The sequence below is a fragment of the Paralichthys olivaceus genome, chromosome 3, assembly GCF_024713975.1.
Source record: "Paralichthys olivaceus isolate ysfri-2021 chromosome 3, ASM2471397v2, whole genome shotgun sequence".
NCBI classification, from domain to species: domain Eukaryota; kingdom Metazoa; phylum Chordata; class Actinopteri; order Pleuronectiformes; family Paralichthyidae; genus Paralichthys; species Paralichthys olivaceus.
Genome location: NC_091095.1, coordinates 5839808 through 5859967, shown reverse-complemented (window position 1 = coordinate 5859967; position 20160 = coordinate 5839808). Strand labels below are relative to the sequence as shown.

At 41.8% G+C, this 20160-nt stretch overlaps 1 protein-coding gene across 4 annotated transcripts in view; it reads left to right on the top strand.

Moving 5' to 3' along the window:
* itgb3bp (integrin subunit beta 3 binding protein) overlaps positions 1-20160 on the top strand; it is a 121577-nt gene that overhangs the window by 39673 nt on the left and 61744 nt on the right. The gene's annotated exons all lie outside the window — the stretch shown is intronic.

The following is a 20160-nucleotide window of genomic DNA, read 5'->3' as shown; positions in this document are numbered from 1 at the left end:
ATTTCTATACATCAGAATTCAATGAAAAATTAAAAACCAGTTGCTGAATATAAGTTAATATCACTTGAGTTCATTCCTGTAACATATGAAGACAAAATGTTTCTCCAACACATGTCCAGTGTTTAAAATCATGTTGTGCGTCCTCTTAATGTTTCTTAATTCACATCAAAACAGGGACCTCTCATTGACTATGACCCCTGAACTCATTATCCTCTTGCTTATTGATGCACACATATATGCAACATCACAGAAAATTACCTCCTACGTCCTGTCAGCCCTTCCCATAATAATATCCCTTCATATAATCTGTCAAGTTCTTCACAAAGACATTTTACCTTATCTCCACCTCAGTGAAGTGTGTGTGTTGAAGAAGATAACGATGGTGGCGTGTGGCTGTGTATATTTATGTTTTGCCCATGTGACGGTGAGATGAGTCAAGATTTCAATATATTACCAGGTCTTTTGTTTCTTAGTGCTTGTACCTATGACTGATTTGAAAATAAAGTTGGCTCGTCCCTGTGTTATTAGCTAAAGTAAAATGATTTAATTCATGTTAAAACCATAATATTTCTCCTCTCATCCCGTCAGTTTGCCCTCCATCCATCCATTATTTGCTTTGTAAAAAAAAAAAAGTGTCCTTGCCAGTTATTCCAGCCATGGAGGTGGACGTGCATCTCCCACATCCTAATCAAAGTCATTGTGCTGTCTCTCCAAATAATGGACTGCACCTTTAAATTGTCAATTACTCTGAGGTTAAGTGGACTGAATGGACCCAATGATTCAAGTCAGGCGTTACAATTCACTGTGCATAGCCATCTGACTTCATTTCATTTTGGCCTGAGTCTCTCCAGGAGACAATGGAGTGTATTTTTTTTTATCACACTGAGGAAATAAAACTATACGTATTTGGACAGTTTCACATTATCAACATCGAATATTTGATATCCTGAATAACACATAAACAGAATATCTTGATTGACCATTATAATCTTTTTTAGTTACAGTTCTGTTAACACACCAGCTCGAAACAGCCTCAATGCAATAATGGGTTGACTTTACCAGCTGCACCGAGGGGTTGTAGAGTGTTTTCAAAATAAAATTACTATTGACTGATTAACCCAAAGTAAAATATGGTTACAAAACAAGGGGTTGTAATCTAACTCAAACTCACGTTAATGTCACTATTATTCATGGTGCACGTTTTGCAGTTTTGAATGTGATTTGCTCATTGTATCAACAATCAGTTAATTTAAGACAGTTTTGACTTCAGCATCTTGTGTCAAACACTGGGTCAGAATGAATGTATCCACATCCCAACTTACAATTATTCCTTCACCAGTAAAAAAAACAAATAGCTTAATTTTATTTTTTGTGTTGTCAGACCGGAGGATCGTGTTCCTCCTGCTCTCAGAGTCTTTCACAGCCTGACTGATGGAGTGCTGCTTAGTGAGAGTGAACTTAGTGTGAGTTGTTCTTCTGGCAGGTTCTTCCATCTCTGCAGAGACCTGAAACTCTGGGGTTTTTTTGTTCTCTTCCCTGACCAAACCTCTTATTGCCTGATTACTCAGATTCACTCCAGGAAAAGTCCTGGTGGTTCCACACTCAATGCTTCAAAAATGGGTTTAGACCCTGATCTATGCCTCTTTTTCATTGTGGAGGTCTACTGAGTGTACACTGACGTTCATGGCTTTATTTTAGTCCTGGTGTGCCTTGTGGATTGTGTCACATTAAATACACAGGCGTGTGCCCTTCTTAACTATGCCCATCAATTTAGATTGACTCCAGTCAAGTTGCAGACACTTGTCACATAATTAAATCAAAGAGGATGCACCTGACCACAGTTTGGACTGAGACGGCAAAGGGTCTTTTGTAAATAAGAGATTTAAAAATGTAATTTTTAGTGAATCTTGAAAATGTTATGGGCAGAAATAGAAATTATATCACTCACAACTAGACACAATAAAGTCTGTAAAGAGAGAGGAGGTGTGGATACTTCCTGAAACCTCTGTCATCAGGAAATCCCTGAGAGTGTTAGATCATTATTCGTTATAAGTAATAACTATTATCATTATGGATTAATGGAGCAATTGTTTTCCTTGAATTAATCACGTTATTATTTGGTGAGTTTACTTCATTCTAGACAAAGAAAAGCAGCATATCAACATATCTGAGAATTTGGAACAATGACAAATTGATTCATTTACCAATTATATCAGCTCTGATTTCAGATACTGTTCGATTTGTTTTTATATAACAATGCATCATGTTTTATAAGCTGGAAAAATCTAAAGCAAGAAGTAATTATAGCCCCCCCCCCCTTAATTGTAATGGACTTTAAATTGAGGAATATGAAATTAAACTACCACATATTTGTACAGTATTTAAAGTTATGCACCGTCCACCACTGCAGAGTTAGTTCAGGTAACTAACAAAGACTAAAAAACGTAATATTGACAAATCAACAGACTCATTTTCAGTGTATGTCATCACAGTGTTTACTCAAGCTTCTGAAGACAAGATTAAATGCTTCTGTGTAATGAACTCAGCAGCCAAAAAGTGCTAACACCCAAACAAAGTTAACACCCTCACAGCACCCACACTGGAAATCCTCAGTCAGACACACAAGCATCAATATTTTACATTCCCTCTAGAATCCTCTTTAAAGATGCAATCAATGCCCCCTATTCATTATCCATGTGTATGTCTTCTCGGTATGGCCTTTGTCATTAAGCAATAATTCTCCCCTCCACAGTCCCACATTACTCTGCTGCTCCATACTTTTACAAATGCCTCCGGGCTATAAATACTAATGAAATCTCTTTGCTTAATTTGATTTTGCTGGTACACTTGCAGTTATGGCTGAACTTTCCCACGAGAGAGGCTGATTGAACACTTTCAAGTCCTTATGGAAGCAGGAAAACATTCCAAAGAGCTGTGGAGATCATTTCCATAATTACCCCGATTGGCAGCCTAATGACCTTCTGTGACAATAAAAAGATCTCTTGTTAATTCCATTTCTGTCGCTGACATTCAAGAGATTCCGATCTTACATGTTTGAGGGTTCACAAGATAACAAGTGTACTTTTTTTCCCCTCCCGCTTCCAGCTCGCAAAAGAGCAGCCCCATTCAGCTCTGCTCCCCCCCGACACTCTGCAGCGACGGGGCTCTGCTGTGACAGGGATCTGCTTGTGCCTCCACAGCTCGTCCGCCCTGCCCCAAAGTTGGATAATTTATGGGCCTGGGGGAAGATTATAAAGATGGATCTCTGAAGCTATCAATTCTCATGTTGCATTTTTGAATGGTGGGATAGAAATGAAGTGCAGAATAATTAAAAAGATCACAAGTCCCCCCTCGCATGTAATAATGAGGGGCTCCAGAGGCAGCTTGCTCTGCCACAGTGTTGGAGGAAGTGCCTTTGATAGCACTGAGAGGACAGTCCAACGCCACGCCGCACAATGGCGGGGTTTCACCATCGCCACACACTGTTACGACTCCCGCTCTGTGTGCTTGTCCACCGAGACAGATCATAAGCAGACACTGTTGTCAGAGGAAACGGGGGCGAAGGAGAGGAGGGGATGGGGGTCTTGTTGCTTGGATGTCTAAGTCAAGATGACTCAGAGCTGGCATGAAAAGTGACGGGGGCGGTTGTTTGGAATATGTTTCGCAGGGACCACAATGCCCAGAGTGTTGTGGGATGTTAAAATAAAACCCAGCCGTTCTTTGCATATGAACTGGTGTCAAAATGTACCGTCAGCCCACTGCAGGGACAACTGTGAGCGATTGTGCCCTGATACATTCATTAACAGCCTTTTTTTGAAACGTCTGAATGTATTAGACTAAATGTTAGACGTGCATCTGTTATTCAGATTCTTTTGCAAGCTTCTCACTTATGTCTTTTTTCTCCATTTTCTTTCTGAAAATGAGACGATTTCCGTAGCCCACTCGTGCTATGTTGCACTGGTTCTCAGTACACAGATATTTGCTTAAAGGATGGTAAACCACCACCGTCCCTCAGTCATACTTATAATTATGTTGGTTGAGCTGGTCAAGACCTCCTGGAAACAGACAGTTGTATAGTGTTTCTCCTCTGGAAGGGGAACTGTGATGACACCTAATGACACGGCACACACATCGAAGGTCACTCAGTGCTGCAGACAGTAGTAAATACAGGTGTTAACATGTATTAACCCAATGCTGTTTTAGATTTGCACTAAAGCGCGGACATTTCCCTGAAATCCTCCGAAGGGGCTGCATGTGAGGGGGCAAATGTCAAAGTCAGCCGCTCAGAACATTTCGGAGAATTTCCGAGTTGGCCCATGTGAGAAAACTGCAGGAAAATGAAGACGTGAACTTGGATTAGGTTTCAGTCCTCTTTTGTAAGTGGTGTTGAGCTAAGATATGAGTATGAATTAGTGATACTGATATTTGACTGCCTTGGGCATGTTCACAAAAAAGATGTGAGTGGGTTTATGATTGACAAGCTTCTAAGAGAAGAGTTAGTCCAGAGGCAAGAAAATCAAAGAAAAACTCTCTGGACCATCGTCATCGTGGTTTTTCTGACAGCCTGTTTGTGTCTGTTGAATTTCATGGTCTGTAAGTTGTGATGGTCCTTTTCATCCTGACCTTCAGTTTCATGTCACATTTCTTCACGTGTCACATTTTGCTCATTGGAGAAATGAATTGATTTTGCATATGAACATCTTCTCTGTGTGTTTTTCTACCCATGTGAATGTTAACACTACCTTTCAAAAGGCATGGATGGATTACCCCACCTCATGGAGCCAATTAACGATATCAAGACAACACGGCAAATCATTTTTTTTCCAAAGATGGCGTCAGACTGGCTTCAAAAGTCGTCACCAGCGCAAGATAGCGGCATAGTGGGAGGAAATGGAGACACGTCATCCATCTTTTATTTGCAAACACTCAAAGCCTTAACCACAAAAGGTTTGCTCACTCAGCTGTAACAGGCGACCTGGCTGCTTTGCACAGGTGGCTCTCGAATGGCCTCTACACATTTTTAAAACATGGCCCCATGTTTTTAATTTGTCTCAATTTATAGTCGGGATATCAATAGAAGTACCTGGAAATATTACAATTCTTATTAATCTCTAAGGTTTCTGTGTTTTTTGGACAGATGCAACGCATTAAAAATAAAAACCTTTCACGAAAATTAATATCCCTTTCATACCAATTCACAGTGCTCAACTTTCAACACAAGACACCAGTTGTGTCAGAACTGCGAATGTTTCTTAAGCTTTCCACTTGGTAGTTAGCGGAACAGCATGTGTGTGTCAGCCTGGGGGACGTCTTCAAACTTATTTATCTGTGTCCCTACAGCATATGTGCCACTGTCCTGAAATCTGCCCCAGTCCTGCTGAGGACACATCCACAGGGTGTCTGCTTCAGTAACATCTTCACTGCTGGGATCGACTCAGTTGCAGGTGCTATTAAATGACGTCATGCAACATAGTGTTAGTTGACGAAAATAATCAAAACCCAATAACAAAGATTAAGACAATACCAAAGTGTGCGGTTATTCTGAGCCAGAGGCGTCTGATTCATTGGAGCAGCTTCAGAAGAATCAAGGCGCTTGTTCATTTCAACATGTTACAAAATCATCAAAGTGTTGCGGTTAATATTCATTTGTCCGGCTTCCTCCTCGCTTGTCAACCCTTCGAACCAAAGGGGGAAGCTTAACAGGCTAATGGGGCCATGTGACTGGACTTGAGAAAGCAGCTCAGAACAGCAGATTCAATTATCATGTTAGAATTCTGCATGAAAACAATCTATACTAGAAATTAGAGGTACTCCTGTCAGATGACTCCTGTTAGTGGGGCTAATGTCATTTGGGACAACCTTACGCCTTCTTTGAATGTTATCAAATGTTTACAAAAGACCTTAATGTGCTAAAATGCTATCAGAGAATCTACTGGTTGTTCTGTGCCAGCATCAGCACTGAACGATGTTTCCTGGGGGCACGCTTGATGATGCATGATGGGTTTTCGAAGTGTTGAATCAAAGAGCGATCCAAACATTAGAATACTAACTCTATTCTTAATCTTTATAGGTCTGACCCAATTTAAAATGAGAGATGGTTATTTTTTGACAGTAGACAGTAGAAGTGTGACCTGAAATGAAGAGAGAGGGCAGAATAGGAAATTAGATGAAATGAAAGTCCCCCAGCCAGACTTGAAATGGGGACATTGCAATTACATGGTCAAACAATGAAACTCCTTGGTCACCGGGACGATCTGATCAGAGGTGATTCTACATCGATCAATCAAACGATTTCTGTTTAAAATTGATTCAACAACAATGACGGATTCTGTTCAAAATGTTTTTATTCAATCTCATTAAAGTGGAGTCTCTTTAACATCTGATTTACACAACTCTAACCCCCGCGGTGCAGCTCAGATTGTGGCCACATGACCTCAGCACTTTGGGCCTTAATGGGTTCAGATGGGTCCAAATGGATTTCGATAGCTTCCTAACTGCTGGGCCAGGAAAAAAAGTTTTGAAATTATATTTGTTATTGGGTTATCGTTAGCAGGGCTGAGGTTTTATACTGCTCATGTCTGTAATTTGAGAAAACAAGTAATGACCACATTTGTCGGGGTAACAACATTAACTGCATCGGGGCCAGGTTTGGGTACTAAAAACAAAATTCCTCGCAGGGATTGGGTCGGGCTCAGTTAGTTTTCTCTCGTATGGGTCCAGACAGAAAAATGCAGCCAAGTCACTCTCTCTTTAGTGTAACTCTGGAGAAAAAGAAAGCATTGGGCATGAACTTATCTTTATAAATTGGAATTGGAGGATAATTTACTTACCTAAGAGGAGTCAGTGGTTTCGATTCTCTTCAAGATTCACGAGGAAGCTCAAAACTTAGTGTGTCTTATTCAAAACGAAATCTGTTTTTAAATAATAATACAAAACAAATTCATGTTTAACAAGTGAACTACCTGTTTCTACCATGCCACTCTATAAAACTTTCTTCAACACATTATCTCACTGGTGGTGGGATTACAGTGCAAAATCAATGATTTAAATTCAGCGTGCACTTCTGTTGCTCAGTTATTTGGTATTTGTTGCACTTGTGTAATGATTACCCATCTTTTCTCCCCTGTGGGGACTTGTCCTCCTGGGTCAGGTTTTGCTACATCCTGCGAGGGGCCTTCGCAATTTCAGGAACTCACAAAGGCCCCATTCTCCTCTGTGTTGCTCTTCTCCATCATCCAGCTCCAGGCCATAGCAGATCTGCTCAAACCCCTGTATTGTCTGGGCAAAATCACATATTAAATTTGGCCAGCATAAGACATTTCATTGAGCTGCAGCAGGAATTCCTTTTCTGGGTCATTCATCTGTGTACATGGTTTGGACACACATTTGAAACAATGCAGGCCAGTCAAGGATAATATTGAGGAAGTTACATACATTTCAAGTCTCGCAGCATATGTCATTTCTGTTTCGTGCTCTTTTGGCATTTGAGTTATCAGTGCAGATTCATGCAGCGGGAACACTTCAAGACTTTAGCTGCGAGCAATCCCAGATTTCTTCCTGCAGATGTAATGCTTTGCACTTCATTAGGAATTCTGGATTTTCCCCGTCAGGAATGTCAACTGAATAGAAAGAGAGGGAAACTAAGAGAGCTCTCTATGCACGGCAAACAATTAACAATGAAAAATAAAGAGAACAAATCTGATTCAAGTCAACCACTGGTCGTCTGGATGATTCATCAGTGCTGCAATGAAATAGTACATGAGCCTGTTTGTTCATTTTAGATGGACATTTTTTTATTGCGTATGCAGCTCAATCTCTGCACCAGATCAACAAAGCTTAGCTTTAAAAAAAACATAAAATCTGATTAAAAAACAAACCAACCTGTGATTGAGAGGTTAGATCTGTTACCTCTTATGTTAAATAATGAAGCCCTGACAAATGTCAGAGTTTGTGTTGATAAGAGCTGACACCGGTGTCCGTGTGTTATAAATAAAAGAGTTAATACATCACTTCCTGCCTCTGTCTGCTGCACCCGGCTGCTCCATCTCTTGCCTGAATAATGCAGAGGATTTGTTGCTGTTGTGAACACGTCTGTGTTAGTTGCAGTGTGCTGAGATCAGTTTGTACCATTTGTAAAAACTTTCTTGCTGTAAAATGATTGCACAGGTTATCAATTACTTAAAATCACACAGTGCTGAGAGCATCGAAACAGAGACTGATCCTGCAGCACACAGTTCGCACTGTATCGACGCACTGAAGTTCAAAAGGGTCAGAGCGAGAGTTGAATTATGTTCATTTATTTAGCCAGGACAAAATGTCCCTCACTTCTGTAAATTGTTGTTGACTTGCATCAAACATCAACAGGCTGCTTCACAATCCTCCACAGTGTTGTGTACAGTGGAACCAGTGTGTGCAAATGTCTGTGACCCTTGATTATTGTCCCAAGAATCCTCTCAATTCAGCTCATTAATCACTCTGTAAACATTTGATTTATTTCAAAGACGTTTGTAGTTACCTTAAATTGTATTTGTCTGAAACCAAAGTCATCTGACAGGAATTCCTCTATATGCCGCTGCTGCCGCTGCCGCTGCTGCCGCTGCTGCCGCCGCCGCCGCTGCAGTCCACACACAACTCCAACACAATCTAATTCTCTCTGCTGCAGCAAAGCAACATCTGAGAAGTGAGCGGCTGTGGCTGACCATCATCATCTCACATGGTGGGAAGGCCGCTTGTGCTTGCAGATCAGTGGCATTTCACATTAATGCAATAAGTTTAAGACCCAACTTATTTATCACTGTCTAAGCAGTAAAGTAAATGTCATTATACTGACTGAGACAAAACTTTGAGTAATTAAATACCAGCTGCTCAAGGCTACTAAAGCTCCAAGGTTTCAGATGGTCGTTTTATTTCCTCATGCCGTGTTTACAGCCTTTTTTCGTCCAAAACAGTTTATGTTGCTTGTCTAAATGTCAGCAGAAGTTGAAAGTAAAAGTAAAAGGGCAGAGACAAAATGTGTGGAATGATGTGAAATAGTTTTGCGGCAGTTATTTAATATTCTTTGATAGGAGATTAGAAGCAAAGGACTTACATAGGGAGTCTAGCTATCAGCTCCGTCAGAGCTGTTCTTTTGCACAGCAGTCCTTTGAGCTAAATGCTAACATCAGCACTCTATGTGCACAATGGCAACGCTCAGCCGTAGTTTGTGATCGCTGTTTCTGTCCTTACAAACAGCGGCATGCGCCAGAAATCCCCAACTTTTAACTTGGCACAATCTAGCACATCTAGCACGACATGGATTGAGCAAGAGTCTGTGAACAGGTCTGTCTTTACAGACGTCTATGTGAGAGAGAACAGAAAGTCCCACATGGTTCTTGGAGGGAGATTGAAGAGACCGTTGTTTAGGAAGGAAACTGCAGGAAACTGTGGAAAGACCGCAGCGACCAGTTTTGTCGAGGCAAGTAAGTAGAGCTCCTGAAGAAAACAAGCCGGTGTCACTACTGCTTTGTTTGAGTTTCTTCTTCTTCATTTACCTTTCTCCAGCACGGTGGCTGTATTTTTCTCAGCTGCAACACTTATCATTTAGGAGAAGACTGCATCATGTCACTTCTGGTGTTGACTTCTGCGCACGCCATTACCAAACCGTTACGTGAAACCGCAGGTTAACTCACTGCTGGGTAGCAGGTGTCATTTTTTATCTATTCAGCATCGCAAAAGTATTTGTCATAAAAACGGACTAAACCTTTACCCTAATGGAGCTAGAGGATAAGTTCAACAGCCAACTGGTCAAGTGAGAGATGTCAGATGATCAACAAATTTATTATTTTTGATGATCCTAACTTTTGGTAGTTGGTGAAAACATTGTAGTCTGGACCAAAGTGGTGGACTGACTCACGGACCATCTCCTGTTTCTTTATCACATAATTTCATTCAGCACAGGAGTTAGTTGAGTGGTAACACGACAGAATAGACGCAGGCCTGAGGAGCTTTCTGCCTCCTTGTGTCAATCACTAATGTTCTGTCCACATAAAGTCAACGTCAACTGAGGAATCATATGTCCTTGCACTGGTCGCACTGATGTGGTCCATTCAGTTGGCATCTGTCCCATGATCCCTCAGTGTCACAAAGTTCAGGGAGCGACTGTGTCCGTCTGGTGTATGTCATGATCTACAACGCTACTGTAACCTCAGGAGAAATATCTGTTGTGTGTGTGTGTGTGTGTGTGTGTGTGTGTGTGTGTGTGTGTGTGTGTGTGTGTGCGTGTTTGTATGCACCCTGTTGTTCTTCTGCACCTTGTATAAACTGTCAGACAGTCATTTACACCATGCAAGCATCTGAGCTTTGTTTTTCCTTTTCAGTCAGAGTGTGTGTGTCTGTGTGTGTCTGTGTGTGTGCGTGTGTGCGTGCGTGCGTGTGTGCGTGTGTGCACTGTATCATCTCCCCAGTGTATTCTAGGCCTCTTACTCAACTCTCACGAGGATGACACAAGGCTTCTGGTTTCACTATAAAATTAGGTTGACATCGATAGAGTCACAAATGTCACCATGTGGCCACCCTGCACTTCACCACAATACACAGAACTTACTGTGAATGGACCAAGACTTGACTGGGGCCTTTCTCTTCTCTCCTTCGTGTGTGTCTGTGTCATCAGTCAAAACAAGTGGGATTTTCCCCATCACTCAGTTCTGGTTGTCAGTCAAAAGATTTCTGTTGCCGTGCCCACCTATGTCAGTGGCAGAAATTCTGGGGTTTCAAGTTTGTCATGAAGGCCACTGACTTTTTTACGACAGTTTCCATTTATATTTTGGACAATGGTCTCCGGGTGCTGGAAACAAAATCACGTGATCTCAGCAGCGGAGTTAATACGTCACTTCCTGTCCCTGCCTGCTAATAGGCAGGATTTGTTGCTGTTGTGAACGTGTGAAACTCTGTAAACTCTGTCGCCAATCTTACCTGTGGGTCCTATCTGAAAACTGCTTCAGTTAGCAAGAACATATGTCAGTGATAGTTGTATTCCAGCTTCTAAAATCATTAACGAGGCTACTTTTTCTACTTCTGTCGAAAATCAAGAGTCTGGTGTCCCATAGATATTTAATGAGAATATTAAGAGACACAACTGCCACTGCTGAACACATCAACATTAGGCTGGCCCAGACTCTACAGATATGATTGAATAGATTCATGATAAATTGTTGGTTAGGGTTGGTCTTTAGTTGGATTGCACAACGTCTCAGAAAACACATTTCAGATCATCTCTTGAAAAACCAGGAAGCCCAGTGGGTTCAAACCTGCTCCTGCAATACAAAGTAAACCCCAGCAGCTGAGTAGTGCTGCCCTGCCGGCTGTGAGTTGTTGCCCCTCCCTGGCCAGATCATTCTTTTTCCAATGGCTGAAGGTCTCTGTTGCGCAGTCCTTGGCAGGACCAAATTAAGAGGTGCACCCAGGATGGATGAGCGCAGAGCAAATGAAAGATTGGCGGGCAGGACGAGATTTTTCCTGTTTTCCCTCCCTTTTCCTCTTTCCTTTTGCTGCCTTTTGTCAGATGGATGATGTGTGAGCGAAATATTATTTGTTCTGTTTTCACTGTTGATTTTGTCTTGTCCTCCTCCGTCCTCCTGTCTCAATTTCGATGACAGTGGAGAGAAATGAAGCCAAAGAATTGACCTAAAAAATATTCTTTCTTGTCAACAAATCACTTAATGGTTTCGGGCCTAAGACTTTCTTTCACACTATGAAACCACCGGACCTCTTATGAAGCGGCAGGGAACCAATTTGCACAGTGTTCATAGGATTAAAACAAAACAGGGCGATTCACTTATTATTCTTCAATACTTGGAATAAACTTTTGAAAGATCTCAAATTCCCCCCAACTCTAATGAATCTTATGCAAACACTAGTTATTCTTTTTTATTATTCTATGCTCTGTTCTATGCTATTTTTTTAATCAATTTTATCTAAAGCACTTTGAATTGCCTCTGTGTATAAAATCTGCTCTATGATTAAACTTGCATTGCGTTTGCTGACGAAGTGGTGCAAGTGAAAAACTTGCAACTTCCAAAAATGGAAACTTGAGACATCACAACAAAGGAAATATGACACAAAGGAAAAACATCGGTATAACTGACTGATATGATGTAATGAAAATTAAAAAAACACAAAAAGAAAATAATTGAAAACAGTCATTCAATCTTAATTTGCATTCTTGATGGAATGATCTCCATACGTTGGATTTTAAATATTTTTATTTTAATTGTTTGTTCTGCTGTGCATCCTTCAATTAGATTTACTAAACTGACACATCCAGACTTTATATAGGATCACAAACCAAGTTCAGCTTTGTAAATGATAATTATTGAAGTTTAACTCTACTGCAGTGTAGCTTGTGCTGAGCTTGCGTATTATATTAAAATCTCCTGAAATCAATTTTACATTTGAACCTGAACCTCTGTATTAAGCCAACGAATGACTTGCACAATGTATTTCTGACAAAGAGCAAGAGAAGAAGAGGTCGGTGTCAGTTGCCGTCAACATTGTGAAAAATGTGCAACAACTCTCAGTCAGTGTTTGCTGCTGTAGATCTCTGTGCGCTGCAGAGAGAAGAGGCCTTTTTCTCTCAGGATCAGAGGTTACGGCTGGGTCCAGATGAAATACTTCATAGCTGTTAGGTTTCCTGCTTGGACAGACAGAGGGGTTAGGTCACTATTGATCTAACTGTCACACACAATGTCCCATTGAGTGCCGCGTGTGAGGAACTGATGCCAAAAATGTAATAAAAGACAGTGCAGGAGGCCGAATGTGAAGCCAAGAGGATTTTTATTATTCTGATAGCCATCAATTTTAGTATCAATAGCAGGTTGGTGTGACTCAGACTCACATATTTATATTTATTAAAGCTGCATGAGCTTTAATGCTAATGAACCGTAGAGATCATAGATATTTACTGTGGATGCGACAAAACACAAGAATCTGGACATTTTATCAGCAACTGTGATACGAGTGAAAACGTATGAGAGTCTAAATATTCAGATGAGTGACAGTTGTTCTGTTATGATGTGCAGTTAATGATTAGACAGAGAGTAGTCGATGTTCATCGAGTTGACTGAGTACGTTGTTTTGGCTGAAATCAGCTGCGAGTAGCATCATCATCATCATAATCGTTGTCATCACTGCCTACTGACATCAGACCCCTCACCAGATAGAAGCAGTCCCAGCCATTTCCTTAGACTAGTAATATGTGTGAAGTAATTTAGTGGGACCATCAAAGGATGTTACAAACATTGAAATAAACCGTGATAGGAATAATTGCTCCCCTGGTCTAGAGTGAACACTGAGCCGAACATGCGCGAGAAGTCCTCAGTAACATGCAAATTGTAAGATTGTGCTCACCGATTGAAAGCTCTACCATCATAATGGAACTAACAATCATGAAAAATAGCTGGTTAAGAAAAACCCACACATTTCAAGTGAAGATATACTGAATGAAACCCTCAGTTATTTCCTGGAAAGTGTGATGTACAGTTTTTGTCTTCCCAGAAACGGTGACACAAACAAGTCATGTGACGGTGTGTCATTGAGGATTGACTCAGTCTATGACATCATCCTATAGAGAGGGTTGACCAGCCCGTTTACAACAGAGGGTCTATGTGTTGTGTTTACCACCACTGAAAGTGAATATGTGTCTGTTTCCTCTCTCAGCTCTCGTTTCACACCCATCCACCACCACTATCATTATCATCACCTCTACCACTAACCTTAACTGTCACACGGATTCCTCCTAATGGCCAATTACATGCCTTCATTTTAGCCAAAACGGCGTGGCGAGGAATTACTTACCAGAGCCGGCTGGGTTTTTCTGTAAATGGTGGTTCTTTAGCATTTGGTGGCATTTGAGGCCCCCGATCGCTGGATAACTGCAGGTCATTTGTATGTTAATGACTCAATGACACATAGTTAACTTAAGTGTGTGGCTGAACGCCTCGCTGGAGTGAAGTGTGGAGTCAATGCTGTCGGAGGTATAGAATAGACTAGAATACAATAGGAAAGAACAGAATATAATAATTCACAGGATAGGCAAGTAAACAAGAGGACTCGATCGAGGCAGGACCTTTTAAGAAACAGTCTTTTACAGAAGTAATGAAATAATGGGAAGACCAAAGGTTCAAGGACCATTAGCTGTTCTGAAGCTTGAGATCATATCACATGATCTTCATCAGCAGATGGATGGTTTAAGTGTTTAAAGTGATGAGGAGGAAAATGTGAATTTGAACATGTATATTCCCATCGTGAAGATCATGTGACAAAAGCTGCAGACCAGCCAGTAAATGGACGTTAAGATTAGAATGCTTTGTCAGCTGTTGTTTCCAATGTCAAGAATGACATTTTTAATTGTGCCCACTATAAATATTTGAAGTAAGATTAAAAATTTACAGAGATTTTTAAAATGTTGAACCTGATTAGATTTACACTTGGTGTAAACATGTGTCTCCATTGTCCACACTGAGATCCGATGGCTCTGTCCAGCTCAGGTTTGTCCTTGTGTCTTGGCTAACATGAGGACTAAGAGGAGGACTGCCATGTGTTCACTGGCTCATGGCTGAATGCTGAGAAAGCTCTTTGTGCTTTTTTAAATTTGAACAACCAGGTTCAACACTATGAATTAATTCCTGGAGAAAAAATCTGATGTGTTATCCCTGTTTCTAAAAAACCTCAGGCCTCCTGCCTCCCACTCCATTTTCCAACCACGGACACATCGGACAGCTTTTCAAACAAAACTAGTTCTTGTACACAATAAGCTGACTAACTAACCCAGAGTTGAGGGAGACGGGTTTTCAGAAAGTGAAACCCTACAAATGGATTTATATTTGATGCATCAAATCCATCAAGTTCGTTCCGACATCGTTCAAATACAAATAAACTGTTGCTTCCCCAATGACTCAACATTATCTTAGATACACATTTGTATTTGTATGATTCACCTGTTCAGAGAGGGTGTTGTGTTATCAGATCTGATGCTGAATTATTCATCTAAGCCTTCATCATAGGTATGAGCTGCTGAAGTTTAATAAAACCAGACACATTTCTGTAAACCTGTAAAACCAAGTGATTAAATCTCTTATATTGTAAAAGAATTGTGTGGGAATCATCCTATTGCAAAAAAAGATATTCATGAGGATATTTAGAGTTAACTTCCCGAGTACCTTTGTATAGAACATTTTTAATTATTTAAGTTATTGTACAAGTGTAATACAGTGTTTTGCATTTAAGAAACAAATTACCACCTCATTCTATAATCGCTCAGGCTTTGTTTGCTGTTACCTAACAATATAAAGTAAACAGTTTGTCAGAGAGTGCTGTGGCATTGTTTTTAATTCTAAACAATTCCCATATGTAATTTAACACAGTGCAGGCCTCTTTCAATTGTTGTCTCCTCCTTCTGGAGCACTCCTAAAGAGAAAGCAGAAAGTTGTGTGAATGTTCTATGCAAATGTTTAGTGTATTAGCATACACAGTTGTAATTAAAGCATAATTAGAGAGACAAATGGTGCTGTGAAGCTCTGCGCCTTGGCTCCGGAGTCTGTTTATCAGCAGCCCCTTGTTTAGTCGGCTAAAACAGGTTTATATGAAACAAGCGCCGCCGACTGCTGCATTAATTGTTATCATTGCCTTGGAAAGCAAATAGGTGCCATAGCACTGCGGACGGTGAGAGGAGAGAGCCGGAGAGGGACCGGGACAAATTAGTGTGGAAAATGAGAGTGTCGAAATTGGAGAGGGATTAGCTCAGACGATAATGAAGCAATTAAAGAGTAAGCGCTCAGCACTCAGGTGCCTTTACTGAGCTGGTTCACTCCAGCTGCTTTCAGACGCTCCAATGCAAATATATCCCCAACGGTGAGGGGAGGTAACACTCTGTCCTAATACATCACTGATACAGAGTGAGAGGAGCGAGCGCAACACAACATCCTGCAGCATAATGCAACATGACACACTGTGGTACAACACGAGCTGACACAACAGGGACATGACATAATACAAGAATACGGCACAGGATGAAACATAAGCAAGACAACATAACACAATGCGACGCAAAGGGAATTCAACACAACACAGTACGAGATACTGCGTTACATTAATAATACAACACAATACATACAGGTTTGCGCAGCTATCCTTATACAGACTTTGCATTGACTTCCATTTATTGTGCACAGCCTAACCAAAACCTCCATTCATTCCTAACTCTAACATTAACCACGTATTCGGGAATGAAGTTTTTCCTTATTAGGGATCCTTTGTTCTTCATGAGGTCGAAATTATAAAAGCAGACAAATTGTAAAGAAAGTGATAAAAATGACAATTGTGTTTCAAAAAAGGTTTTTTGAATGAAGGCAACGTAATTTCCAGAGATATCTGAGCACTGTGGCTGCTACCAAATGTTACTCAAACAAATAGCATATTTGATGGGGACTATTTTCTGCCGTGGTTTTGGCGTGTGAGTTTTTCCAGCAGCAGGAGGAACAGTGTATGTGAGATCATCTCCAAGTAAATTACAATGACCATGTTCAAACACGCCACTTTGTAAACTGGCACAACATGAAATCCAGATTTCTAAAAACAAGCACTACTCTATTTTGCAGTAAATCGTTTAATTTAGATATAAATATCCTTGCCACAAAAAGGAGTCGTGTACAAGATGAATTTTAGTACCAGTTATGTTCATACTTGACTGTATCACAAAGATACAAAACAGTGCAACAGGGAGAACAACAACCCATCGTACAGAGCGCAGATTAAACATTTTACCCGGGCAGAAATATTCTTCCTAATATTCACTGAGTCGACCCCAAACGCTGAAAATGACGGGAGAAGAGGCCTCGGACGCTGTAGGTGGGAGGAGGAGGAAAAAAAACCTGAGAGGAGAGGAAGGGGACAGGGGGCTGTCTATAGCGATGCCAGACGTCCATGGTTGGGGGTAATAAAGCTCCTCTCAAAGTCAACAGTTCAGAAACTCCTTTGTCCTCCTAAAAGAGCTTTTAATTTTTAACACAAACTTGCACTTAGGTATGCATGAACTTTGGTAAAATCCTGAGACATGTGTATAAAAGGGTTTAATAGATGACGGTCATGTGCTCTGCTGCCGGGTAATGATGTCAGCCCCTCGATCTCATTCCCTCTCTTTTCGGCCCCTTTGATAGAGGAGGGCCTAATGTAAATTTAATTTGGAGTGATGTATGGCAGGGACGGGTGAGTGAGTGAGAGCGGGGTGCTGGGTTTTTTGGGGGGGGAAATGATGGGAAACTGGGGCTAGTGAGCAAAGGTGGAGTCGATGGGGTGAGGGGGGTGATGGGTGGGAGTCAGATAGGGTGTCTGAAGTGTCTCTGTGTGGGGGGGTGCGGGGAGCAGCTGGATTGGGGCGCTGCCACTCTGCCAACACTGTCTTCTTTAAGCAGGATTAATGACAGTGTACGCCCCGTACCCCTCCACGTATGTGTGGATCGACATGCACACACACTCCCTCCGCCCCACACGCACACACTCGCTCCCTGTGTCTGATTTACATAGACGTGCTCAGCCCCCGCCATGCCACATTTACCCTCAACAATGCGGAGGGGAGGGACGATTGCTTTTGGGTTTTTGAACAAGAGGGCGACATCTGAATGGGAGGAGGCTAAACACTCCCCGATTTCAAAGACACCCCCCTCCCTTCCCTGTCGGCCCCTTGTCTCACTTCAAATAAAGTGGACAAATGCTGAATCAATGTTTTTAGTGTAGCTCATCACCAGCTTTATCCCCCCCTCTCCCATTGTTTCCTGGCAGATTGAGAGCGTATTGATAGCCATTACTGTCACGAGTGTGGCTATCAAGGTTTTCCCCCCTCTCTTCTCTTAACGTCCTCTGGGAGTTTGTCCTAACTCACGCCAACCAGGAGACACATTTACATCTATGACGTTGAACCTTTTGTGAGAAAATCTCCCATCCTCCATCAGTTCTGTGTTAGTGCAGCAAAGATTTTCCAAAACAAATTCTTCACGTGCGACTATCATGGGAAGGGAGATACAATCTGTGGACTTAATGAGTGTCTGTTAACAACTGAACTGTAAATGAAATTATCACTGGGTTATTAAGCAAAACATGGAAATTGTAATAATTATCACAAGTAGATTGCAGGTATTGCAAGTTACAATTAGTTTGGCGATGCTCCGAGTGCAAAGAATCATGACCCAGCATCTCATTCTTTATTGATCACTTCAGCATATGATCACTCTCTGCTTTTGCTATTTGTACTAATTGAATCTTTCTTTAGTTCATTGAACTACACAACTTGGTCGGGAAACTCAAAACTTTTCTGCGTAATGTATTTTTGTTTAACTTTAAACAAACACAGATCATTTGAAATTCCGTCTATTGACAGCCTCGTCATTATCATCATCATCATCTGCAGCGCTGCAGCTCTGCTGTAATGGATGCGATGTAGAGGAGGCTGAGCAGGGGGCCGAATGAGTAGTGAGTGGAATTCATCAGACCAGGGGGAAGCGGCGGGCGAGATCCAATTATATATATTCATTAAGTGATAATGATATCATGGTCTTTTAACTGAGAAGAAAAGGGAGCGTAATTGAATAATAACAGTTGTACAATCCCAGAGGATTGGACACCCCTCGACCCTCACCCCCTCCTCACACACACACACACACACATATTCCCACAACCGTACAGACACACACACCCCGACATGGTGACCCCCTGAGGGGTGCGGAGCAGGAGGGAGGGCAGGGAGAGCGAGGAGCGAGGATTGATGGAATTCTATTACTCCCTGATAGATTTATTATGAAGGCCTGAGTGGACTCTCTGCTCCACTTTGTCACTCACACTAATCAGCGGAGGGGAGGGAGGGAAGGCAACTCATGCCGCGCTTTGTGTGTCCCCACCCCAGCACCACCCCCACCCCCCCTCCTGCCCTCCTGCCCGTCACTGAAGAACAAGGTTAGAAGATGTCTGACAGGCAGACGCGGCAGGGTGGCCATTTTGGATCCCAGCGAGTCCGGGGATGCACTGCCGCAAATGGGCCAGCTGAGCTCCGCTGACCTCCAGGGTGAGCCCTTCATTTGTTTATTAATGGGGGGCCATGTGTAACACCATAAGGGCAGCGTGTCAACAGCCCTCGCATGGCAGCGCATCCTGGCCGCTCGCTGCCTCCGTGCAACCCCCACAAGTGGAGGAGCAGGACGATTTGTAAACACTTAGCATCGTGATGAGACTGCAGGTCACGCCCCCTCCTCAGTTTGCACTTGACAGGAGGAAGGGAAGAGATGCGAGGTGCATGGTCGCTGATGCTCAGTGTGATTATATGTTCTTGTGAAACCTTCTGTAGACATCTTGAAATAATATTATTCAGCCTGAGTCTATCACACCCCCACCAAGGCTAAATTAAAGCAAGCCTTATAGGTAAGGCCGCATTACGTTTCTCAGCTACACATTGGTGAATATTACAGGTTTCTAGCTCTATTACCATTCAGCGGCTGAAAAATCCTTTTTCACACACTCGTAACCTTCCACATATATCAGATTTTTTTCAAAATGTAATGGGTTCCTTCTTGGGTCATGCTCCACCCCTTTGCAAAACTTCATGGAAATTGATTGAGTAGTTCTGGTGTAAGCCAGCCGACTGGGTTAAATGAAAAGGTTCATGAATATGCATCTGTCCAAGATACGACATATACAGAACGTTCAAAGCAACTTGTAATGTGGCAAAAATGTGTAGTTTAAATATACTTAACACAGCAAACAGACTTTAAATTAAGTAGTTTCGCTGCCGAACTTTGAACACTCTGTCTCCAAACAGTGAAACTTTTGCCATCAAAAGCTGAAATGATGAGGAAAACTCACACTTTCACAAAGATGCATTTTGAATAGATTTGTAACATGAATGACTGAGCAGCTGCAAACAATTTGTGCACGTGTGTGTATTTCATAGCTGGATATTTACAGTGTGTAATTACTGTTTATATAGTTGATCCTTGTGGCTTCTCATCGATCTTGTGCTCTGAACGTGGCCAGATGTGTCACTGACCCCCCCCCCCCCCCCCCCCCCTGCTTGTGTTTGAGCTGATTTGTTTTCATGTTATCTAATCATAACTCGATCATGAAGACTAGTGATATAACCAG